The 26,986-nt window shown below is 45.5% G+C and overlaps 1 long non-coding RNA gene across 1 annotated transcript; it reads left to right on the plus strand.

Annotated features, from left to right (window-relative positions):
* The first annotated feature begins 26 nt into the window (after window positions 1-26).
* On the plus strand, window positions 27-26,365 carry LOC103222659 (uncharacterized). The gene is made up of 4 exons (XR_493498.3): window positions 27-655; window positions 21,825-21,931; window positions 22,982-23,126; window positions 25,004-26,365. It is a non-coding gene; the product is annotated as an uncharacterized lncRNA (long non-coding RNA).
* Window positions 26,366-26,986: the final 621 nt, after the last annotated feature.

The following is a 26,986-nucleotide window of genomic DNA, read 5'->3' on the forward strand; positions in this document are numbered from 1 at the left end:
CCCAGGCAGACAATGAGCGCCGCGCTGCCTGCGGGCGTGGGCTGAGCCGCGAGCCCTGTCCCCGGAGTGGGGGCGAGTCCACCCGGGGGGCGCTGAGCCCAGGGACGCCGGGGGAGGGGCGGAGGCCACAGAAAGCCTGACCTGGCTGGCGACCCGCACCCACACAGCGGCTGTGCACCCTCCCGCTCCCGCAGTCACACACACACACCCACACGAGGGAGGAGGGAGCCTTGGCACGGGAGGAGTTGGCAGTGCACAGCCCCGCGCCGCCGCCGCGGCGGGAGGGGCGCTCCAGCCCCTGGGTCAGCACGCCCCCAGAAGGAGGGGAGAATGTGCTCTGCGCCCCCCCGCCCCCCAACCCCCGCCTAGCCCCTTCACAGCAAATGTGCTTTTTGCCCTGCGGTTGTGTGAGACCGACCTTAAACTTTCTCCGACCCTATCTCGGGATGCTAGGGCTCAGGTCGTGGTGGTTTCGGGAACCTCACGACAAAATTCCCCAGTTGACTTTTGGGAACTTTAACTCGGGTGGTCCTGTACGGAAAGGTAGTCTATGGGGTGCGCAGAATGGAAAAGGGCTTCCACATCAGTGGTGTTCGAGGACGCTCTCCAACTTTTGATGTCCCGTTTGCACGGAGATTTCCCTGGAGAGTTTCAGGTAAGTCGCAGATAAGTCACTGCGAAGAGGGGGTGTCACCTTCCCTGGACCCAGAGCTGAATGCTGCTTCCCCACCCCCACGTTCATATACACACCCCCTCTTCGCTCCCTCCAAACAGTTATCACAACTCTGTACAAACTGATACGGTCCCTAGCGGGCAAAGGGACTGGAAATGAACGTCGCGGGGTTATCAGCGCCGATCTGTCAGCGGCGACTCGCGCGGCCGCAGGCTCGTCCGCTGCAGGAGCCGTGATATATGTCTCGCTCCCTTTCGCTCACAGAAAGGATTTCTTCCGACAGACGTGACCCCAGAAGGCTGCCGAGGGAGAGTTTAGGACAAGAGGAGTTGTTTTTGTGAGAATGCATTTTTATACTTTCCCCCGCCCGCTCCTTCTCCCCCCCGCCAGGTAAATCGAAGTAAATGATTTTCTGAAGGTCGGTCTCCCAGAAAGCGTTTGGGCTCTGGTTTTTTGTTTTGTTTTTATTTTCGTGTTTTCCCAGTTAGGGAAGGGAGAGGAGCCTTTGCAGAGTTGAACTGGGGTGGGGAGGTGCGTTGTAAAGTATGGTTTCCAGAGACGGTGAGACCTCGTCGCTAAGCGTTGTTTCCTCTGCATGTAACTGTGAGTTGTGAACTTGTGGCTCCTGGGGGAGCGGGGACAGGTCCTGGCAGTGCGGAGGAAGGGGCGAGGAATTCAGGAAGTTGGAGAGAATTCTTCTTTTTTCATTCTTCGTTGTAAATTGCTTCTAAACACTTCTGAATTTTAAATTGCTACCGAGAAGGTCCAGAAACCGTTCTAGTCCAATTTAGTCACTTTTACTACAATCCACTTTGCCTCCCCCAATCACTGCGGCGGCTCCCAGTTTCAGCGTGGCCGCATTTTGAAAAGGCTGAAGGTAGAAAACTCTGGAATGGAGAGGTTGGCTACTGGAGCAGGATCCAGGGGCTTTAAATTTTAACCTGAGTGCGACTGAATGCGCGACTCCCAGAAGAGATAGCCAGGCGTCCGCCCGGCCGCTCAGCCCCGGCCAGGACCCGGAATGCCTTGCTTTTGGTTCTTTTCGTGAGTTCCACCAAATGTTTAAGTGGACTGCGTTCTGCAGAAGCTCAATTGTAAGCAGTGACGGAAATGTGTTGTGGACATTTGATTTCCTTTGATTCCAACGTTTTGAAATAATGTTTCTCAGGTTTGCTATTAAAAGCAATTTTCTAAAAACTATCTTGTTTGCTAAAAATAAACTCTCTGGCTCAGTTTGCGTCCAGGCTGTGAATGGCCTCCAACCCTGAGCCCCGAGGAGATCGAGCCCTGGCGCGAGCCTGATCTCTGTCCTGTGTGTTTCTTTGTATTTGCAAGTACAAGGATGTCTGCGTGGATATCCCTGGACACTCGATACCCCCCGGGGACCTGCTTTTCCCGCAGCTCCGCAGACACAGCAGAAGGGCGCGCTGGCCCCGGCGCTGCTGGGACAGAGGTGAGCGGCGGGGTGGACATTGACCGATTCGACAACCTTCGGGCTCTAAGGGCTCGGGAAGGGACCCGGCATTTTACCCTCCAGATTCCCAATCTATTTTTAAAAATAATGTTCAAAACAAATGGGAAAAATAAGTGATTGCTCCTTTTCATGGTCACAGATTGTATTTATTTTTTCAGACTGGTTTTCCAACCAAACGAGGGAATGGGTAGTGCATGTTGTTGTTGTTTTTGTGTGTGTTGGTTAATTTCAAAATAAAACTGTTTAACTCGTACAGTTGATTCAGACAGAAAACCAAGCTGCCTGACCTCTCCAATGTGCCTTTTCCCCAGTGCATCTTTGGCGCTAGGGACAACTCTGGGGAAGACAAGCATGTTTTCAAAGCCACTCCCATGAGCCCCAGGCCCGCGCGTGGAGCTTCCTGGGCGCGCCCCAGCTGGTCTAGAAGGCCGGCAGATTAGGAAGTTCTGAGGGAAGAGATGCACCCCAAACTAGGGAGAAACCCAAGAGCTGGGGAGAAGGCACCCACTAGTGTCCAAAGTACACGGACAGCTCTTAAAAGTTCCTGTTTTCTTCATGGGTATATATATATTTTTTTCTTTTCCTTCTTTTCCTTTTTTTTTTTTTCCACCCCCGCCTGTCTCCTCTTTCGGGATTTGCTAATCTTGAACGAAACTGTTTCTCTCTGGACTGTTTAGACCCAATGAGCGGCCCCTCCTGGGCGAGTCGTCCCCCTTACCGTCACAGAGGGCTGGCTCCCGGGCGCGGCCTGTCCCCAAGATTGATTTATTTGGGCCGCGCCACACCACTATTCGCGATTCAAATCCACCCAGAACACTGCAGCCAATTGGGCAGGGGGCGGGGGCTTGGCTGCCAAACGGGAAGGGTGTTTGGGGACCCAGTCTTGCGCCGCTTCCGGAGGAGCGGCGAGACCCGGCAAGGACCATCGTCCCGGTGCACCTCCACCCCCGCGAACTCACGCTCATTTTACTATCCTGTCACAAACTGGCTGCTTCGGCGATGTTTCATAAAGAAAAAGAATGCATTTCTGACTTAAAACATATTTTTAACTTAGATTTTTAACAGCCCAGATTTATGAGGCCTTCTCGCTTATACCATATTTCTTCCCGTCTCGGGACGCTTTTACCCAAGGACCCAGGGTCACCTCAAAGCCCCCCACCCCTGCCAGCGTCTGGGGCCAGTGGCGAGTTCCGGGCGGCGTGTCCCCCACTCAGTGGTCGCACTGCACCGTAGGCCGTCGACCAGAGTCCTGGCGGTGATTTTCTTTCTTTCTTTTAAGTTTAAATCTCGGAAAACCAAAAACACTCTTTAGAAACGTCAGGTGGTGGCGGCGGAAACTCAAAGGTCGCCCCCACCCCCAGCGCCGGCTCCCCGCCACCGGCCACTTCGGGGGAAGGACCGCGCAGAGCCAGCGCCGGGGTCCCCGGGCGGTCGGAATCGAGGCCCGGCGCGTTGCGCAGGCCAGGCCCGGCCCGGAGGCCCCTCGCCCGGCGCAGCCCCCGGCCGACCCCCGCGCGCCGCCGGTGGCCGCCAGCACGGCGCGGAGGTGGGCTCGCGGCGGCGGCGCACGAAAGGTCACCGCGGTGGCATTCCTCTCCGCGCTGTTTACGTGACTTAATGTACTCGCTGCGCCGCGGGTATGTTCGGGCCGCGATAAGGGGGCGGTCGGGGGAGGGTCGCCGTAAAAGCCCCACGCCGGGCGCCTCCAGCCCTCCCCTCATCCATTAACCTTTTTACTTTCTTCTCCCCTCTCTCTCCAAGTCTGTTATCTAGGCCACCCAATGACCGACGAAAGATTTTCCCTCCCTGCTTCTCCCGTAGCCGCTTTAAACCAAATAAATTTAGCTATTAAGGGCCAAAATGTCTGACAAAAGATCGAAAGGTGTCTTTCCGTGATCGCTTAAAGAAGCGAAGGAGAAGCTTGCGGCTCTCAAATACCGATAAAGAAATTCCGCGCCGGCGCCGGCCTCCCTCCCCAAGGCCTGGTTGCTCCCTGACGCCCTAAGATCCCGACTTCGGCGGCCGCAGACCTCAGATGGGCCCAGCGGGACCTGTGGCTGCCGCCTGGGGAAGGTGGAGGTTCCCGGGCTGCGGGGCCAGGGAGTGCCAGGCCCTAGGAGACGGGGTGGACACGGGGGTCCCTGGGAGCTCTGGAGCTCCAGGTGGGGATCTTAAAACGGCCCCCCTGCACTTCGCGGAAAAACTAAACCGAGCTCAGGGGGCCGAAATTACCACCCTGTTTTGATTATTTTCTGACACTAAATAATAAAGATAAAACCCAACCGCCCCCACCTACCATCCCACTCCCTGTGGGTCTGCTAAGGGGCAGTGTGCTGGTCCACGTCGCTGGTCCTGGGGCAGCGCTCCCTTTGAATCCCAGGCTGAAGGTGGTGGGTGGAACTGAGGCTGCCCGGGAGGGTGTGGACTCAAACTACACGCAGGTGGGAGGCAGAGGTCCAATCATTCAGTCATCCTCGGCTTGGGTTTGGTTTGAAGTGTGGTATTTATTATCATTATTAATTGCTACTGGCATCACTACATAAAGCCTAGGGCTGCCAGCTGGGCCGAGGCCCTGCCCCTGGAGTGATCCCTTCCCTTTCACCAAAGGGTGACGGCAGGGAAGATCCAGTTTCCTGATCCTGAATACTAAAAAGTGAGCTTGGGGAGTCAGTTGTGATGTTTTTGAAGTTTTCTCCTTCCCTTAAGTAAAAGGAGTCCATATTCCAGACCAGCATAAACCTTTTCTACCTCTTTGAAATAGGACAAGGAGGTGATGGGGTGGGGATAAGTTTCAGATGAGACCCCTTGGCTTCCCGGGGGCTTTCCCAAGTCTTCTGCCTCCCCCAGTGTGTTCTCTGGCAGATGGTGGGGGCAGGACTCTCAATTCCAAAAGGTACCCCAGGGTCTGCTGTCTGCCCCCTCACACTGGGCTGGGAAGTGGAAGATGCTTCTCTTTTTTTGTTATCTTTCCAAATAAGGTGAATGCCAAAAATCATCCGTCCTATCTAATCCTTACCCCACCGGCCTCTGGGGAGGGGAAAATTAGCGCATCAGAGGAAAAGGGAACATTTCTGCTCCCAAGAAGGTGAAAGGGATGGAGAAATGTCCAACCCACTAGACAGGCAGGACCTAGGCTCTTCCTGGATTTTGCTGGTATCACAAGGTGTGCAGGCCACGCCAGTTCTAGGGCCAGGGTCCATATGCCACTGTCTCTGGGCTGTCTCAGCTCAAAGACCTTCCTGACTGTTCAGTAGTTTTTTGGTTTTGTTTTTTCAAAACCAAAAAGTGTGGGACAGGGAATGCTAAAAGGAAGCAAGGAAAAGAAGGAAATCAGCTTTTGGAGACTTGCTAAATTACAAATGCTCCACTTTGAGTCAATTAAAGGGGCAAAATGTGCCCAAGAAACAAACAAAAAAATTACCCAGAAATATGACCTCTCCATACAGCTATGTTGCAAATATGCAGAGAATTAGGACCAAAGGCTTGTCTACCAGGTTGCCGTCCTCCAGTTCCCTGCCACTTGCCCAGTGCATACTGAGTATGCACTGCACAAGGAAGAAAGAGAAGAGTTCGCTCCTAGTTTTGAAGTGTTTACAGTCTAGAAGGTTGGCACCTCTGTAAAGCCAGTTGGGCAAAATCCCACTTTCCAAGATGGAAGGAGATGACTGAGTCTTTTTCCCTTCTCTAAAAAAGTACTCAAGTCCAGATTGCCCTCTAGGCAACCCAGTGGGTTTGAAAAGAAAGGAGTGGCTCATACACTGAGGGAATTTCTAGGAGCCATTGGGCCTGCGCAGGACCCTGAGCCAGCCTGCCTGGGTTTCAATCCTGATGCCACTGCTGACGAGCTATGTGATCATGGCAAATAGCCCAACCTCTCTTTGCCACAGTTTCTCCATCTGCAAAATGGGATAATCAAAGTACTCCCCTTATAGGATTGCTAAGAGGATGAAAAGGTTTCTTACATGTAAACTGCTAATAGTACCTGGCACATAGTAAGCGCTATATGAATATTATTACTAATATTTATTGTAATAAACTTTCATATACTACACCAAATTTTGATGTCTTATTTGGCCCAACAGGAGCAAAATTAATTCCCAGTAAATAACTTCTTTGAGCACTCATTCAGTTGGGACCTGTGATTGACCAGAGGTCTCAAGCCTTTTCTATGTACCAGCAGTGAAGACTTTATTTATTGCATTATGGTAGGAAAGGAGGTGAAGGGTGAGACAAACATAGGTTCTCTACTTGTCTTTGGTTCCTTTGAAGAGGAGACATCCCTTGTTGTTCCCCTTGCAAATGCCAGCAACAGACCTTCTGCAATGCCTTCTGCAGGACAAAGACAGTAATCTTGAGGCTCCTCCTCTGCTCCAACAAAAGAATCCCTGTCCCAGCAGCACCCCTTCCTGGGAACCTCTTTCTGGCAGTAGACAGGAGTGAATTAACAGATCACTAAGAAGGGTAACCTTGAGGACTGGCATTCGATATTAGCAGGGGTGGGGAGGGGGGAGAGAACTAATGAAAGTCACCCAATCATCTAACTTTAGACTTCTCTTATGCCTTTTACTCTTCAATTTGGTTTTGCTATATATGCAGATTTATTATACTTTAATCACATTGTTTTTTTGAAGGAATAAAAAAGATCTCCGAGAAGCTAGGGAACACGTTAGTGATAGGGAAAAAAATCTAGGCCATTCCAGTCATTTTTCAACTGATTTTCTGTTTTGTTTTGTTTTTTTTCTTATAGCACCCTATCTTCTAAAAGAAGATCTAAACCTTCATAATGAAAACTTTAAAAAGGAATTTATGGGATATAACAAATAATACTCTTCTCTAGATAAAATGACAGGGAAAGAGATTTGTTTTTCAGAAGGTAAAGTCTGGAGGGAACATAAAAGTCTTCCCGTGCCTGCAGCTTTTCTGCCCGGTTTGTGCCCAGCGCCTGTTTTTCTCTTGTCTTTGACAGTTCTGATCTTCTCTACGTTTGATTTACTGAGTGCTGTCATTTCTCTGCTCTTTACTTTCACAATCACACATTCAAACCTGATAAAGTTCAAGACCCTGAATACTTGCAGCTCTCCCAGATTTACAACCCTCCTGCCCCCCAGCCCAGCCAGCCGTCCTGAGGCTGATTGAATCCTCATGGACAGAAGCCTTTGGGAATCAGCGGAGAGCCAGAAGGTCCAAAAGGGCCAGGCCCAGGGGGAACGTCAGCCCCTGTGTCAGTTCTGTTACACATAGCAAGCCTGGGTAGGTCCCTTCCCCTTGAAAGCAATTGTCAACATCCTCTCACTTCCAGCCTGTAACCTGCCTGTGGGCAAGTACAGGAACTGTAATTCACAAAACAGAATTGGTGAGAATTCAAGAGGCTGAGATGGGGTATCACTTGAGCTCAGGAGTTCAAGGCAGCAGTGAGCTATGATCACACCACTGCACTCCAGCCTGGGCAACAGAGCAAAACCCTCTGTCAAAATAAAAACAATAATTTTAAAAAGGCAAGGTGCGGTGGCTCATGACTGTAATCCCAACACTTTGGTAGGTTGAGGCGGGCAGATCACCTGAGGTCAGGAGTTCGAGACCAGCCTGGCCAACATGGTGAAAGCCTCTCTCTACAAAAACCACAAAAATTAGCCAGGCATGGTGGCGTGTGTCTTTAGTCCCAGCTAGCCGGGAGGCTGAGGTGGGAGAATCACTTGAACCCGGGAGCTGGAGGTTGCAGTGAGTCTAGATCACTGCACTCCAGCCTGGGTAACAGATTAAGACCTTGTCTCAATTTAAAAGAGAGAGAGAGAGAGAGAGAGAATTGGATGCAAAATTATGGTCAATGTGCATGCATGAGTGCTAGATTTTCCTGGACTACTAAACAGCCTTGTAATCAAGGGCAAGACACTTAACCTCTTCGTGACTCAGTTGCTCCATACATAAAATGGTAAAAATATTGTTTTCTACAAACATTAATCACAAACTAATGACTTGAGTCCCCTTTCCTGCATGTACATCTGTCAGGGCCCCAGGAAGGCCGCTAGCATGCATGATCTGGCTCTTTGGTTTCTGTCGGGTTAAATACAAACTTACACATTAATCTAAATACTACACCAGTGGGCTAAACAAAAGGGATGATCCATTTCCAAAGGCTGAACAGTTAACTTAGAGTCAAGATTTTCAAACCACTGAAATGTCTTCCGATAGAAGTTGCTATCTAAATTATTTATTCTTTGCCTGTGAAGATAAGCCCACTGAACCACAGAACGCTGACCAAAAGCAATCACTGAGGATGGACTCCCTTATTCTCAATGATTACTCTAAGGGGACTTCATACTTACCAAATAAGCAATTCTTTTGCATCAGCTAATGTTTTCATTTATTTTGAACTATCAGAGTTTTCTGACTAAGGTAAACATTTTAGGTGGCAGCAGTTTAAGTAGGTTTTTTTTTTTTTTTAAATCACTGTTCTAAGTCAATGGACTAAGAAAGGTATGATTCCCACCCCCCCCCCCCCCCGGCCGCCCTGCCTTTAATGTTCATGTCCTACAGAGAGCCAAATTGTCACGATACCTAAGGGGAAAATAGTATTAGCCTGTTAGGGAAGGAAGCAGAGTAGTTGCCTACCTTCTTCAGAAGGGGTTTTTATTTTTAATCTATCCACTCAAGAGATACCCTTTAGAGTATATTACAATGTTGCTTTTTCCTGGCCATAATAATATTCACCTCTACAGAGGTAGATAAAGATAGAAACCTGACTTAACGGATATCAAATAACTTTTTCTGGCTACTCTTAAGCTAGATTACTGCTGTTTATAATACCACAAATTAAAGGCATGCAATTATCCAACCAACAAAAGTGTGAATATTATACCATTTTAAAAGATTGACTACCAGTGCCCAGCAAACTCTAGCCAAAAACCACAATGTGGATCCACAAAACTGTCAACCTTTACATTTCAAAGTCATCTTTCTGTCCAGAGCTCAGCACACTTTGGGCAGAAGTGCAAAAGGCTAGGTGCATAGGAAAGGGTCTACCCAGTGCAACTGCTGCAGCAGCTGCCTGCCCCTCTGCACCAGTTATGGAGGCATGGGTTCAAATCCCAGATATGCATCTTGCTGTTTCTCTTTAGTTGTGTGATCTTGGGCATGTTCCTTAATATCTCTACTCCTGGCCAGGCACGGTGGCTCACGCCTGTAATCCCAACACTTCTGGAAGCCGAGGCAGGTGGATCACCTGAGGTCAGGAGTTCAAGACCTCCCTGGCCAACATGGTGAAACCCTGTCTCTACTAAAAATACAAAAATTAGCAGGACATGGTGGCAGGCACCTGTAATCCCAGCTACCCAGGAGGCCGAGGCATAAGAATCGCTTGAACCCAGGAGGTGGAGGTTGCAGTGAGCTGAGATCATGCCACTGCACTCCAGCCTGGGCAACAGAGCAAGACCCTTCTCAAAAAAAAAAAAAACATATATATATATGATTTTCATGAAGATTAAATGAATTAATATTTATAAAATGCTTAGAAGAGTGTTTGGCTCACCATACAGGCTGTTTGAGATGTTTTGATAAATAAGCAAAAACACAAACGTCTATTTCAGGCCACTTTTTAAGAGGAAGAGAGGAGGTACCAAGGCCTCAAAGAAGTGAGGTAGGAGGGTGATCAAAACTAAAAAGAAAAGACAAGAAAAAGCTTTTGTGAGCATCAGACATTTCCTACAGGGAATTATTTGCAATCATCAACTCACCCTGTTTGTCCCTAGCTGATAGTGCAAGTAAGTTTTTGTTTGTTTTATTTGGTCATTCAGTCATTCAAACTCCTTGATCCTGCTGAGACAAACACTATGGCGGGTACTAGGGGTGCAAAGATGCGTGACAATGCCCTGCCCTCAAGCTGCTCCCAGACAATCAGGAGAGGCAGACAAGGTTACAGAAAATTGTCACACCAGGTAGTAAGTGCCACCGTAGACAGAAATCAAGGGACTGTTGGAGTGCAACCAGGGAAGGCTTCCTGGAGGAGTCTTAAAACTCACTGAGTTTTAAAACTCTTAAAACTGAGTTTTGAGAAATGACTTAATCAGACAAGGTTTAGGAAGTGAGAAGAAGCAAAGATAATTAACTGGAGCCTTAGTGTGAAGTGCCAGCAAGAAAGCGGAGAGGTTGGCAGGATTCGGATACATGCAAAGATTTTTTAACTACAAAATTATACCAAAACTGTAGATGCAAAAATACACCTTTTACAACAAAAGATAAAGAGTGTCAATGAGGAACAAATGATCAGATCTCTAAGTGTATTCACCGGAAAATTGACCTCAAGGATGAAAACCTCTTCAGACAGAGAGATCACTGTTGCATGCTATGAGGGCCAAGTCCTGACTGAGTCTCTTAAGTAAATTATAATTAGATTTGGGGCATTAAAGTGGAACTCAAAATAATAAAATTAGGCTGGAACACTAGAATGTAAGCTCAACACAGCCGGACACGGTGGCTCACACCTGTAATCCCAGCACTTTGGGAGGCCGAGGCGGGCAGATCACGAGGTCAGGAGATCGAGACCATCCTTGCTAGCACGGTGAAACCCCATCTCTACTAAAAATACAAAAAATTAGCCAGGTGTGATGGCGGACGCCTGTAGTCCCAGCTGCTTGGGAGGCTGAGGCAGGAGAATGGCATGAACCCAGGACGCGGAGGTTGCAGTGAGATCGCGCCACTGCACTCTAACCTGGACGACAGAGCGAGACTTGTCTATTCTGTTCACCATGGTTTCCCCAGAGCCCAGAGCAGGGCCTGGCCCATAGCAGGACCAGCCTGGCCAACATGGCGAAACCCTGTCTTGCTAAAAATGTAAAAATTAGCCGGGTGTGGTGGCACACGCCTGTAATCTCAGCTTCTCAGGAGGCTGAGGCAGGAGAATCGCTTGAACCCAGGGGGCAGAGTTTGCAGTGAGCCAAGATCGCGCCACTTCATTCCAGCCTAGGCAAAAGAACAAAACTCCATCTCAAAGAAATAAAAAAGAAAAAAGAAAGAAAGAAAGAAATTCAAACTTCCTCCTTTCCTATTCCACCAGTCCCTGAGATTCTACCTCCTCCATGAGATCTCACCTGACAAATTAGAAGAGGAATAGTGGGTTTTGTTCCTACATAATCACCTCATGTCCATGGCAACAATACTCATGAATAGTCCAGAACCAATTTAACCTCAGCATACAAGAGGCCTCCCATGCTTTAAGTGCTAGTTATGTTTCTGAAGAGTTGTGGGCATGTAGCATTTTTAAAATTCAAATTATTCAAGCCCACCCTAAGTGAAGAAAAAAAATCAAACCACTTTCTGGTTGATTTACACTACAGCTTTTAATTCTTCATTTCAAAGTAGTTATCAAGTAGCAGTAACCTCCAATGTTTATAGTTTATGTTTCTCTGTTCCCTATTGACTCTCCTTTAAGACTATAATGATTTTTTTTTTATTTTTTTATTTTTATTTGTTTTTGAGATAGGGTCTTGCTCTGTCACCCAGGACAGAGTGCAATGGTGGGATCTCAGCTCAATGGAACCTCTGTCTCCTGGGTTCAAACAATTCTCATGCCTCAGCCTCCAGAGTAGCTGGGATTACAAACATGTACCTCCCTGCCCGGCTAATTTTTTTTTTTTTTTTCCAGTAGAAACGGGGTTTCACAATGTTGCCCAAGTTGGTCTTGAATTCCTGACCTCAGGTGATCCATCCGCCTTGGCCTCCCAAAGTGCTGGGTTTACAGGTATGAGCCACCGTGCCCAGGCAAGACTGTAATGATTTTTAAATAAATAAGTTCATAGTTAATGCACTGGGAAGTACAGTTTTTACTTTCAGCTCTTTAAATTCATCACCTATATATTTTTATATATTTGTAGCAGAGGCTGCTCTTTGCCCTTTAATATTTGCTCTCCTTTGTATTTTATTTTTTGGGGATGGAGTCTCACTCTGTCACAGACTGGAGTAAAGTGGCATGATGTCAGCTCACTGCAACCTCTGCCTCCTGGGTTCAAGCGATTCTCCTGCCTCAGCCTCCCGAGTAGCTGAGATTAAAGGTGCCCGCTACCATGCCCAGCTAATTTTTGTATTTTTAGTAGAGACAGGGTTTTACCACATTGGTCAGGCTGGTCTCGAACTCCTGACCTGGTAATCCACCCGCCTCGGCCTCCCAAAGTGCTGGGATTACAGGCATGAGCCACCGCGCCCAGCCCCTCCTTCCTTTCTTATACAGGAAAAGACGTTTTAGCTCTGTTAATTGTTGCCCAGCTAAAGACTACATTTCCCAGATTGTTTTTGCAATTAAGGGGGTCTAAGAGACCAGGTTCTAGATAGTGGGATGTGAGATAGAATTGTAACTTCTGGACCGGGTGTGGTGGCTCAGGACTGCAATCCCAGCACTTTGGGAAGCTGAGACCAGTGGATCACTTGAGGCCAGGAGTTCAATATCAGTCTGGCCAACATGAAGAAACCCATCTCTACTAAAAATACAAAAATTAGCTGGGCATGGTGGCATGCACCTGTAATCCCAGCTACTCCAGAGGCTGAGGCACGAGAATCACTTGAAACTGGAAGGCGGAGATTGCAGTGAGCTGAAATCATACCACTGCACTCTAGCCTGTGTGATGGAGTGAGACTCATGCCCTCCGCCCCACCTCCAAAAAAAATCGTAACTTCTGGGTCATTCCCTTAAAAACAAAGAAACGTGCTTTTCCCCTAACCTTTGCTTAAACTACTGGCTGGAATTTAGACATGATGGCAGGCACTGGATCAGCCACAATGAGACAGAAGCCACATATTGCACAAAGTTGCAGTAAAGGGTGTCAGTCTGTGACATCATAGAGCTTTAGAAAAGGATCACTTATTCTCAGACTGTTCCATGAAAGAGAAATAACTTTTAACTTGTTTAAGTCACTGTAATTTTGGTATTTATCTTTGCAGCAAAAACATATAAATATGTACACTTATAAGAATATATGTAATATATGTGTGTGTGGTCTATAAGAATACTGAAACAAAACCCAGTGCAGGTATTGTCCAGCTTAAGAAATAAAACATTATCAATATTGGTTAGGCATGGTGGCTCACGCCTGTAATCCTAGCACTTTGGGAGGCCAAGGCAGGCAAATAGCTTGAGCTCAGGAGTTCAAGACCAGCCTGGGCAACATAGCAAGACCCCTTCTCTATTTCAGAAACTTTAAAAAAATAATAATAATTTTAAAAAGACATTATCAGTATCTCCGAAGCCCTTGTGCGAACCTCTTTGGTCATTTCCCCCTTACTATCTCCACAGCCAGCAGCAATCAATACCATGAACGTTTCTGCAGATAGATAGCTCAGTTTTCTGACAGGCAGCACCTGGCACCGGGCCCTGTGCACGTCAGCATTTAGCAAGAGTTAGTGCTGATGGAAACGGTAATATTCCTGTGGTCTCTTGAGGTTTCAGGCTGCCCTTCAGGCCAGGGCTCAGAACCCCCAGGGTCCCCAGGAGATACTCTTGCTGCTCCTGCCCAGAATCCCTGGTGCCCTGCATTCCATGGCTGGGTCCCTCCTCCTGGATCTCTGCTGGCCAGAGTTTCCTTCACCCACACAGCAGGTGGTATGTCTGCCTTCACCAATGGCACTCTCCTTTGGCTCCCCGGGCAAAGCAAAAAATGAGAAACTGTATCATCCATTGTTGACAGTCTCTTCCTTGGAGTAACTGCATAGAAGAGTTTAAAATATCTATATATCCATAGATCCACAAAATTATCTACATAGATCTATAGTCAGCTATTAGCTTACCGAGTTGTTAAGACGTAGAACATGATCAGTCAGTGTCTAGTGAGTGAATTCATGGTTCTATGATTGAGATTGAGGCAAGCTTTGAAGATTAGTAATGTTAATAAGAGTTAATATTGGACAAGCACATGCCTTGTAGCAGGCATTGTTCTAAGAGCTTTTACATTTTGTCTCCCTAACTCTTTGAGGTAGGTACACATTTTACAGGGGAGGCACAGAGAGGCTAAGAAAATTCCCCAAGGTCGCTCAGCTAGTTAAATGACAGAGATTAACTTCAAATACAAGCAGTCTGGTTCTAGAGTCCAGGGACTGTCGTTTCTTTTATGCCTAAGACTTTCAAAATCATGCTGTGGATTCTTCTTTTTCATCCAATCCATCTGTTAAATCTAGACTTTTCCTTGCAGCAGTGAGAGGCTTTACAGACCAATCTCTCAAAACAGAGACTAGGACAAGATCAAGTTCCTCTTCTTGCCACCACTCAGAAAGGAGCTAGTATTAAAATTATTTATTGAATGGACGACTTAAAATAATCTCTTTGTAAATGTGATTTCCGGCCCCCAACATACTGGCCTTGTTCCAGTAAGTCCAACTCACAAGTCTGACTCTCAATTCAAAAGAGCCCCATTCATTCACTCTCTGACACATTTATCAGCAATTTTGTAAAAACAAAAAATCATACCTAAGTATATATATACATTTGTATGCACACATACATTTATAAATACATATACACACACACACGCATGCAGTTGATTGTTATTATTAATGATAGCTATGTGCTATAAAGTTACCACAAACACTCAATTGGTGAGTACCGAGCCATTGCTCCCAGGGGAAATAGAGGGTTAAGTTTCTATGAGCCTCTGGTCACCATGTTTTCATCAAGCTTGTTTTATGTGTGTTTCTGTTTAAAGACACCTTATTTCATATGTAGTGTTGATTCATTAACATTGAATTCACAGCCAATAGCACCATAACTCATGCTTGAATGAAGCTTCTCTAACACATATCTTTTCTGGGTAAGGCACATTATAGCTTTCTTGCACTTAGGAACACTAGACAGCACCTTCATACTATGCTTAGAGGCCATTTCAAACAGCAAAATCACCAACAAAAGGCACAAAAATGTGAAAAACGTGGCACTACAGAGACTTTGAAAGGACACTTGTTTACAGTATGAGTGCTGAAACAAGGCAGAACATAGTCCTGTTCAGCCTCAACTGGAAACAAGCATGGTGAACAACTCAGATTTTTTACTGCTCTGCACATAGCTGAGAATGACCAGGAAAGCACCGTGAGTATTGATTTGGGGATTACCAATAAACATTATTGAGTGTGCAAATTTGCAAATATCAAATCTGCCAATAATGAAGATCACATCTATATAGTCTCTTTGCCCTTTTTAAATAATCTATGATAGACTGGGCATGGTGGCTCACGCCTGTAATCCCAGCACTTCGGGAGGGCGAGGTGGGCAGATCACGAGGTCACCAGTTCGAGACCAGCCTCGCCAATATGGTGAAACCTTGTCTGTACTAAAAATGCTAAAATTAACTGGGTGTGGTGGCACACGTCTGTAGTCCCAGCTACTCACGAAGCTGAGGCAGAAGAATCGCTTGAACCCAGGAGGCAGAGGTTGCAGTGAGCCGAGGTTGTGCCACTGCACTCCAGCCTGGGCGACAGAGGGAGACTCCGTCGATATAATAACAATAATAATAATCTATGATAACCAAAGTGTGGGATCAGCATTAGACAGTGATTCCATGATGTCAAACCTTCTGATTTAAAAGTGAAAACAGGCCGGGTGCAGTGGTCATGCCTGTAATTCCAGCACTTTGGGAGGCTGAGACGGGTGGATGATTTGAAGTCAGGAGTTCGAGACCAGCCTGGCCAACATGGTGAAACTCCATCTTTACTAAAAATACAAAAATTAGCAGGGCCTGGTGGCAGGCGCCTGTAATCCCAGATACTCAGGAGGCTAAGGCAGGAGAATAACTTGAACCTGGGAGGCAGAGGTTGCAGTGAGCTGAGATCGCACCACTGCACTCCAGCCTGGGTGACAGAAGAGACTCTATCTTAAAAACAAAAAACAAAAAAGTGAAACATTTTATGTGCCTTCCAGTGTGCTGTCTACACAATGACAAATATGTCAATAATTTCAAATATGGAAATGTTCTTCCAAATACCTAGGAATAGTACTAACAGCAGCTAACATCTCCCAAGTGCTTTCTGTGAGCCAAACGCTCCATGTGGATTGTCTCAATATAATTCCCATAATGGCACTGCAAGGTGGGCATGGTTATTATCCTGAGGGTGAGATGAAGAAACTGAGGCCTGAAGAGTTCAGAGGCTTAACCACAGAGCTCATCACTCCAGTTCTCCAGCCCACGTGACCGCCTGACCAGCCCGAGAGGCCAATCCCTTCATTATTCTCTCTCTTTATGTTATGGGTGAGGGAACAGAAGCGAGGAACTAGCCAAGTGCTGAAAACCAGTCATACAATTGGGGTAAGACTCAGACTTTCCACTCATCATCACTGCACCATTTGCTCCCTGAGTCTGTGAGATCTAAGGAGGGCCGATTACGTCTCATTCATCTTTTTATTCCCCTCGACGCAGTGTCCAGCACACAGAACTCAGTAAATGCTGGTTGAACAAGTTGTTGCCTAAGGTTTTAGATAATTCCCCAAGCCCAAAGCATACATTCCAGCATTATCCATAGCATACCATTCCACACTAAAGACAATGATCTCTTTAGATGGCTTTTTACATTTCAACTTTTTTTTCCTCTCACATCCTCCTAAATAGAATTCTAAGTCAGAAGGTTTGAACATCAGTTTTTGGGAGGATTCCACATTGAATAGAGTTGATGATCAAATGACATCATAAGTCATTTTCTGATCCAATTATCTGAATATAAACAAATCCTTACTGTAGCCGGTGGAAATTTTCTAATCCCAGGCATTGTACAATTGGTCTTAAAGGGATTATTATTGTGAGGGTATTATTGCATTGGGCATTGTTCCTGTACTTCTCAGACTTTGAATTTTTATAAACTTTATATTTCACAACATTCCACTCCTTCAACTTCAACTCCAATTCTAGACCCCCAACTTCAAAACACACTCCACATTTTTTCTCGAATTCAGCCACTTATGAATATTATGTTGGTTGTATTTATAATTCTGAATTGGCCAATAACTTATTAAGCCTCTTAAAACAACTGCTGAGGCAAGAGTTTGAGACCAGCCTCAGCAACATAGGGAGACTTCATCTCTGGAAAAAAAAAAAAAGTCAGGTACGGTGGCACGTGCCTGTGGTCCCAGCTCCTCAGGAGGCTGAGGTGGGAGGACGCTTAAGTCTTGGAAGTCAAAGCTGCAGTGTGTCATGACTGTACCACTGCACTCCAGCCTGGGCAACAAAGTGAGATCCTGCCTCAAAAAAATAAAAATAGTGGGAGGCTGAGGTGGGTGGATCACCTCAGGAGTTCGAGACCAGCCTGAATAACATGGTGAAACCCTGTCTTTACTAAAAATACAAAAATTAGCCAGGCATAGTGGTGCACACATGTGATCCCAGTTACTTGGGAGGCTGAGGCAGGAGAATTGTTTGAACCCGGGAAGCAGAGGTTGCAGATTGCACCACTGTACTCCAGCCTGGGTAACAGAGCAAGATTCCGTCTCAAAATAATAATAATAATAATAATAATAATAATAGGCCGGGCACAGTGGCTCACACCTGTAATCCTAGCACTTTGGGAGGCCAAGGCAGGTGGACTGCCTGAGCTCAGGAGTTCAAGACCAGCCTGGGCAACATGGTGAAACCCTGTCTCTATTAAAAAAAAAAAAAAATTAGCTGGGCGTGCCGGCATGAGCCTGTAGTCCCAGCTACTCAGGAGGCTGAGGAGGAGAATGACTTGAACCCAGGAGGTGAAAGTTGCAGTGAGCTAAGATGGTGCCACTGCATTCCATACACAGCAGCCTGGCAATACAGCGAGACTCAGTCTCAAAAATATATAAAAATAATAATAAAAGAATTAATGGCTAATAAGTACAAATCACCATGAATTTATTAAACGCCAACAATGTCTTCAGCACCCTGAATGTAAAACATAGGCATACCTTCCATTTTCAGGACCCAGATCATTCTCCTCTTTTGTTTTCATCATTCTAATATTAAGGAACAGATTTCAGTCTTGAGAGTGGGCAACTTCCTTTTGCCATTAGGTATAACATAAAGAAACAGAATGATGACTGGCACATGCCAAAACAAAAACAAACAAAAAGAGTCACACCAAAAATAGAGAGAAAAGAGTACACAAGAAATAAGGGTCACTGTGAAGGGCTCATTCAAATAAAATGTCAAGGTTTTCCTTTTTGTTGATCTCAATTTAAAAATACCATCACTTGGTCAGGCACGGTGGCTCACGCCTGTAATCCCAGCACTTTGGGAAGCCAAGGCGAGCAGATCACAAGGTCAGGAGATCGAGACCATCCTGGTGAACATAGTGAAACCCCATCTCTACTAAAAAAAAAAAAAAAAAAAAAAAATTAGCAGGATGTGGTGGCGTGTGCCTATAGTCCCAGCTCCTCCAGAGGCTGAGGCAGGAGAATCGCTTGAACCTGGGAGGCAGAGGTTACAGTGAGCCGAGATCATGCCACAGTACTCCAGCCTGGTGACAGAGTGAGAATCCGTCTCAAAAAATAAAAAATTAAAAAATAATAATAAAAGGAATACCGTCACTTACATTTTCCACTGCTTTGTTCAGCATGGACTAGGGGGCCAGGGCAATGCATAGTGTGAGAACTGGTAACTTACTTGAGGAAAATCAGCCATCATCCTTACCAGTGCTCCTCCCTTCCTGGAAGCCCCCAGTACAGGGAAACAGGGACAAGACTGCCAAGCAAACAAAGTTTAAGCACACTTCACATAAGACACAAGGCAGAACTTTTATAAAAACACTAGACTGGGCGTAGTGGCTCACGCCTGTAATCGCAACACTTTGGGAGGCTGAGCGGGGAAGACTGCTTGAGTCCAGGAGTTCGAGACCAGCCTGGGCAACATGACGAAACCCCATCTCTGTTGAAAAAAAGAAAGGAAGAGAAGGTAGGTGAGGTTGCTGCCCTACAGAATCCTTTTTAAAAATGTGTCACCATCAGATATTTTACCTAATGGATGCACCCCAAATAGATCCATAGCAGAGAGTCAGCAGAGACTCACATCAGTTCCCCGTCCTTCTGTTCCACAACACCAAGAGCAAACATCAGTATCATCCTTTCTCTTATTTGCTTCATATCTCTCTTTTTTTTTTTTTTTTTTTTTTTTTTTTAAGATGGAGTCTTGCTCTGTCACCCAGGCTGGAGTGTAGTGGCGCGATCTCGGCTCACTGCAACCTCTGCCTCCTGGGTTCGAGCAATTCTCCTGCCTCAGCCTACTGAGTACCTGCAATTACAGGCGCCTGCCAGCATGCCCGGCTAATTTTTTGTATTTTTAGTAGAGACGGGATTTCACCGTGTTGCCCAGGCTGGTCTCAAACTCCTTATCTTATGTGAGCCGCCTGCCTTGGACTCCCACAGTGCTGAGAGTACAAGCATAAGCCACTGTGCCCAGCCTTACTTGCTTCATCTCTAACACAGCTACAAGGACAGTGGGCTGGAAATGAGGAGGAAACAAAGGAATTGTCTGTCACTTCCTCCCCCTCCAAGCACCGAATCAGGGGCCCACTGAAGAGGCATTATTCCTGGATATAATCCTAAGGCAGTCATTCTGAGGAGAGAAGCAGCATCCAAACAGCTGTTCTTTTGCCAAAGAGCAACTGCCAGGCCACAGCAGAGGGGCCCCAGTGAGACTTATTGATAGGTGACCATACATTAAGGAGCAAGAGAGCAGAGAATGGGAATGATGTAGAAGGAAGCTGTCTTCCAATGTGAACCCTCAGAGACTCAAGGAAAATGAGATCCATTGACTTCTTTTGAATCAAGATACATAGGAACACCTGAGAAAAAGCCATGAAACGAGCCAGATGGTCTTTGGGCCCCTGCTCCCATACCCAGAGCTGTGTACCCAACAGGGACTTTCAGTAGGGTACCCCAGATTCAGTCCTTCCTTCCTCTATTTCTCAGCACTCACCCCCCAAACAGGTGGCCATCAGGCTGATCTCAGCTAGCGTGCCACTGGGAGGTAATGGGTTAAAAAACTTTTTTTTTCCCCCCCAGTGGACACTCTGTAGCACAGTTTCTTTAAAGAGTGATTGGTAGAATTTCAGACTTCTTGGTGTAGTCTAATGGGAGAGAGTTTTTAGAGGAGTCTCTTAGAAACATTTAATTCCTGCCAGGTAGACAATCACTGACCACACCTACAGGTAAAGTAGGTTTTGCCTAATTATGACCACAGACACGGATCTTTTTATTTCAAGGCATTCTCTGTGCTTCCTAGACCACTTATTTTTCAATCTGTAACTTAAATATTGAACCAAAGTATTATGAACCACTGCATTTTTGTGTTGAAACTACCTCAAGATGGCCAATGTCTCTACTCTTAGAAAAAGTCCCTACTTTGACTAACACATGGGTGGAGAAGGAGGAAATTACTATTTGCTTTTGCTTAGAAATGTGAGCCTGTTTGGATCTCTCAGGTTTCCATAAAAACTGACAAATCAAAATAATAAGTTTGCTGCAACAAATAAGGTATTTTGTGTATAAATATTTAGTGGCAAGATGTGAGTGCTAGAATTTCAAAAATAGTTAAAATAATGATGGTAAATCCTCAACTGCTGTGAAAACAAACAAGATACAGCTTGCTGAACAGGGAATGAACAATCTTCAAGTGCTGTATTATTCAAGAATGCTGCCCTATTTCAGGAATTCCATTTAACTGACTTAAAATGAACCAGTAACAAAGATTCATAGAATGTTAAACTTAGAAGATACCTTAAACTTCATCTAATATGACACCTTCATGGGAAACTTGAGACCCACAGAGTCCTGACAATTTCATTTGTAAGTTGCTTATATGGAACTTGTAACAGATTTATCCATAGAAATAATATGATGCCAGCCTGGGCAACATAGCAAAAACCCATCTCTACAAAAAATACAAAAATCAGTCAGGCATGGTGGTGTGCACCTGTGGTCCCAGCTACTCAGGAGGCCGAGGCGGGAGCATGGCTTGAGCTTGGTAGGTTGAGACTGCAGTGAGCTGTGATTGTGCCACTGTATTTCAGCCTGGGAGACAGAGGGAGACCCTGTCTGAAATAAAAAAGAAAGAGACAAAGAAAAGAGAGAGAGAGAGAGAGAGAGAGAGAGAGAAAGAAAGAAGGAAAGAAAGAGAAAGAAAGAAAAAGAAAGGGAGGAAGGAAGGAAGGAAGGGAGGGAGGGAGGGAGGGAGGGAGGGAGAGAAAGGGAGAGAAGGAAGGAGGAAGAAAGAAAGGGAGGGAGAGGGAGGGAGAGAAGGGAGGGAAGGCAGGAAGGCAGGAAGGCAGGGATAAATGATGGTTAGAGCCTCAAATACTGCCCTTCTCCTCCTCATTGTACAATGTTGTATACTTGAACTGCATTGTTTTCTGCTATTGTTAACTTCAAGGGTATACATTTAATCTACATTCTAGGTGCATATGAGCAATTAACTACCATTCATAACATCATGTCAGAGGGAAAACATGGCCCCCAGAGATGGGTGTACGGAGGCACCTCCAACCCTTGGTAAAAGGCTAGAATATTTTCGGTTCCAAGAAACAATATCTTCTCTAACTGGGTTAACAATAAGAACATTTATGTGTTCATGTAACTGGAAGTTCAGAGCAGAATTGGCTTTAGAATCACCTTAACCAGGATCTCCTGCTGCATTTCTCTGCCACTCCCTTCCATGTGCCTCTGTCATTCTTTGGACTTCATCTTTAAGTTGCTTTTCTTAGGTGGCAAAAGGAACACGATGGTTCCTGCACATCCTGGCATGCAGATGAAGGGCAGTCTGTCACAGGTTCCCAAGCAGGAGTCCTGAGATACACCTTGACTGGACCTGGTAAGTCACATGTCCACTCCTGAACAATGGCCTTCAGTGGGAAATGGAATGCACTGATTGGTTTAGCCAACCAACTGTTAAGGTTGAGATCTTCTCTTCCCCAAGTACATGGGTGACGATGTAAACTAAAGTAAAATGTGAGTTCATTGAGATAGGTGAAGGGAAGAATGGATAGATAACCCACCATGTCCACTAACCTGTCTCTCCCCGTAGTCCCCATCCCCAACCACCGCGGGGAGGTATTGGGTGGCAGAGCTGAGGAAGCTAGATTATCCCAGGCAGGCACACGAATGTGGGGAGCAGAGAAGAAAATGGAAGGATTCTACTTCTGTTCACCCTACCCTAGTGTATACTCTACCCTCACGCTTTAGAAGCCCCAGATCATAGACACCCACCCCGTCTCAAATCCCAGCTACACAGACTTTCACTCCAGTTTAAAACGTTAGGATCTGCCACCACCACTAGAAAGAAAAATATCAATAGAAACATACATTTTTCCTGCATAATTTAGAAGCATCTTATGTGTTTTCTGTCTTCCTCTCAACTCTACTTCCTTGCCAAAGAGAAATACAGCAGCCCTAGAAATATAATGGATTCTGGCCGGGTGTGGTGGTTCATGCCTGTAATCCCAGCACTTTGGGAGGTCGAGGTGGGTGGATCACCTGAGGCTGGGAGTTCAAAACCAGCCTGACCAACATGGAGAAACCCCGTCCCTACTAAAAATGCAAAATTAGCCAAGCATGGTGGTGCATGCCTATAATCCCAGCTACTTGGGAGGCTGAGGCAGGAGAATTGCTTGAACCCAAGAGGTGACAGTTGCGGTGAGCTGAAATCGCGCCACTGCACTCCAGCCTGGCAGCCTGGGCAACAGCGAGAGACTCCGTCTCAAAAAAAAAAAAAAAAAACAAAGTGTCCCCAACTGTCTACAGAATATCTTTCTCTTTTTAGCTTATGATGAAAACAAACGTATTAATAACTTTAAAAATGCAAGATCTCAATCACCAGAATGTCCAAATAACCTAAAATTTTTTCTCCTACATGCCACTTTAGAAAATACAAAAAGATAAATGACAAGAAAACAAGACAATGTAGAAGAGGAATTTGAAAAACAAGAGCTGACAGCCATTGGTTTTAAATGGGACTACCCAATGAGAGTGGCTGTTCACATTGATGTGAAACATTGTCCAGTTTTAAGGTAAATACTTTCCTCCAGTTTTGTGTTTGGATTCTTTGAAGAGTGGAGATCCTGCTATACATGGGAATGTTAATTAACCAGAACCTCGTCACTATTCTGGATAAATGGAAGCTTCTGTGTTCAGAATTTAAAGTTGTTGTTAAGAATTCAGCTTGGGCCGGGCGCGGTGGCTCAAGCCTGTAATCCCAGCACTTTGGGAGGCCGAGATGGGTGGATCACGAGGTCAGGAGATCGAGACCATCCTGGCTAACACGGTGAAACCCCATCTCTACTAAAAATACAAAAAAATTAGCCGGGCGTGGTGGCAGGCGCCTGTAGTCCCAGCTACTCGGGAGGCTGAGGCAGGAGAATGGCGTGAACCCAGGAGGCGGAGCTTGCAGTGAGCCGAGATAGTGCCACTGCACTCCAGACTGGGCGACAGAGCAAGACTCCGCCTCAAAAAAAAAAAAAAAAAAAAAAAAAAGAATTCAGCTTGAGGTAAAGATAAATTTTGTAATTTATGTCTATAAGAAGCTTCTATGTAAATAACTACTATTGTTGTTTGCAAATAATAGATTGGATTATAATGGGTGAAAAAGTATATAATAATTAGCCAAAAGAATGGTAATCTTTTTTTTTTTTTTTTGAGACAGAGTTTTACTCTTGTTGCCCAGGCTGAAGTGCAACGGCGCCATCTCGGTTCACTGCAACCTCCACCTCCCGGGTTCAAGCGATTCTCCTGCCTCAGCCTTCCTGAGTAGCTGGGCTTACAGGCATGCGCCACCACGCCAGACTAATTTTGTATTTTTAGTAGAGATGAGGTTTCTCCATGTTGGTCAGGCTGGTTTCGAACTCCCGACCTCAGGTGATCCACCCACCTCGACCTCCCAAAGTGTTGAGATTATAGGCGTGAGCCACCGTGCCCAGCCTAAGAATGGTAATCTTATTGATAATGATTTTATTTAAGAGCAAATATACCAAAGGTGTCAAATGAGGGGGAAAAACTGAAATAAAAAATGAAAGAGCAAGCAAATAGCCGAGCATAGTGGCTCATGCCTATTGTCCCAGCTACTGGGGAGGCTGAGGCAGAAGGATCACTTGAGCCCAGGAATTCAAGGTTACAGTGAGCTACAATTGCACCACTGTACTCCAGCCTGAGCAACACAGCAAGACCTGGCTCTAAAAATAAAAATTAAAAATGGTAATAGTTGTAAAAGCAAATGTCTTTTCTTGAAGACATACCATGTTATCTGTATAACAGAAGTAATGTAATTTTTAGAGAGGTCCTAGATAAGTACTAAAAAATCTCTGGGCACTGGAAACTAGTTCTAGCTGTGCCCCTGTCTGATCTGAGACAGTGTATCTATATCTCAGGTTTTAATTTTTCTCATCTGTAGAACTGATTCTTTGGCAGAATTGTCTATACCTAGCTGAGGAAGACAGAAAGTCACGCATTAATCAGATACATGAAGATGTCCTTCATCTCGGTGTGTGTGCCGGGCAGCTCACCTTTGGTGGTTTCTCTGTGCTTTCACAACAGGAACAGCACAGAATAAGTGATAGATTACTATTCTCTTCTTTTGCTTTAACTAAAGGAAGATTTAGGCCTATTTAGGTTAAGGATAAAGCTTGTCAAGTTAAATTACTACTAATAAACATAGAACAATGAAACTAGAAAACTACCATCTGGAAAACACCACAGTAACAATTGGTTAGGAGATGACTCATCAATGAAATCTAGGCAGTCACATTATGATGAGAAACAAGATTTTTACATAGTCACAAAACAGGTCCCTAGAATACTTACTGAGGAAACAATCCTAAATTTACAGTGGAGAAATCTGACAGATACCCACTTAACCAGGCGATTAAAGTTAACGTTACTTGTCATGCGACAGACCTGTATCACATGCCTCCTGAGACGTTCTGAGAAGAATCCAAAGCCTCTGCGGTGGCATGAAAATTCCATGAGGAAATATGAGACAATCCAAAACTCAGGCCATTCTATAAATAATGGACTAGTACCTTTCAAAGGCGTCAAGGCTTTGAAAAGACAAGGAAAGATTGAGGGACTGTTCCAGATTAAAGGAGACCAAGGAGACATGACAACTAATGCAACCTGGGGTCTCCGGTTGGATTCTGGGCCAGAAAAAGGACACGGTGGGACAGTTGCTGAAATCTGAATCAGGTCTGTAGATTTGATAAGAGTATGTATTAAACTTAATTTCCTGATTTTGGTAATTGTACTATGGTAAGGCAAAATATTCACTTTGTGGGAATCTGAGTGAAGATTATACCTGTATTTTTTGTACATTCGTATTTTTTCTGTATACTTGAACAAAAACCATCTAGGATAGGCAACGATACAGAAATTTCTTAAAATTATTTTTGTGAAAGTGATACTCAGAGGAAACAACAGAAATCTAACTAAATGTAACATACATCAGAGCATCTCACAAGGTGCCCCTTAAAAAGAATTAGAGAAGATAATTTGAGAAGTGGCTTGCATTTCTCTTTGCCAAACATAGAATCTCAGTACTGGAAGAAACCTTAAAGAGAATACCGGAAAGAAAGAAACCAGCCACAACCTTCCCGTCCAACAACAGAGGAATAATTCTTTAGGGTTCACCCATTCCCTAGACTTATACAACCATTAAAGTGTCTACTGATGAGAAATCGTGTAGCAAAATGGGAAAATGTTTTTATTATAATTTCATTTATTTAAAAATCAGGATACAAGGTATATGTACACTTTCTGGCAGGGATTGGTGGCTCATGCCTGTAATCCTAGCACTTTGGGAGGCCAAGGTGGGCGGATTGGCTGAGCTCAGGGGTTTGAGACCAGCCTGGGCAACATGACAAAACCCTATCTCTACTAAAAATACAAACAACACAAAAAACTAGCTAGGTATGGGGACACATGTAATCCCAGCTACTTGGGAGGCTGAGGCAGGAGAAAAGCTTGAACCCAGGAGGCAGAAGTTGCATTGAGCCGAGATTGCGCCGCCGCACTCTAGCCTGGACGACAGAGTGAAACTCCAGCTCCAAAACAAAAACGAAAACAAAAACAAAGCATAGGTACACTTTCTAAATCCCACTATTTAAAATATACACACATGAAGAAAGACAAAGGACATACATGATGAATTTGATTAACATGGTGAGATTGTCAGAGTTTTGTTTTTTTTCCTGTCTCTATTTTCTGAATTTCCTATGACATTTTAAATTTCAAGTGTTTTCATAAAGAAAAATAAAAGTCTTCCCAATTTTGAGCCAAAATTTTCACCTTATTCCATATAACTACCTCTTACCTACACCCCCCCCACCATGGGTACCTGGGGACTTCCACAGACACCAACCTCACCCAGCCACTGGGCCCCTCTCCATGGAGGCAGCCAACCTTCCTAGGATCTTGCTGCCCTAACTTGATGATGGGAGACTAGTCCTTAAAGCCCCTGAGCTGTGTAGCTTTAATATCACTGAGTTAGCCCACAGCCTACCAGGCATTGTGTTGGTGCCTCTTTTTCATTCTTCTTCCTCCCCTAGGGTGCAGTTTCACTCCCCTGCTTGGCTGCTACTCTAACATCCTGCCTGGGCCTTGCCAGTACTCCTCCTCTTCTCAGGGGCTGAATCCTATTCCCCTTGTAAACAGTTTGCCCGGGCCACTGTGACAAAGACCACAGATGGAGAGGCTTAATAACAATAATGCATTGTCTCAGTGAGTTCTGGGGGCTGGAAGTCCAAGTTCATAGTATCAGCAGGGCTTGTTCCTTCTGAGGGCTGTGAAGGGGCTGTCCGTTCCAGGCCTCTCTCCTTGCCTTATAAATGTCCATCTTCTCCCTCTGTCTCTTCACAGTGTTTCTCCTCTGTGTGTGTATCTG

The sequence above is a fragment of the Chlorocebus sabaeus genome, chromosome 18 (genome assembly GCF_047675955.1).
Source record: "Chlorocebus sabaeus isolate Y175 chromosome 18, mChlSab1.0.hap1, whole genome shotgun sequence".
Classification (NCBI taxonomy): domain Eukaryota; kingdom Metazoa; phylum Chordata; class Mammalia; order Primates; family Cercopithecidae; genus Chlorocebus; species Chlorocebus sabaeus.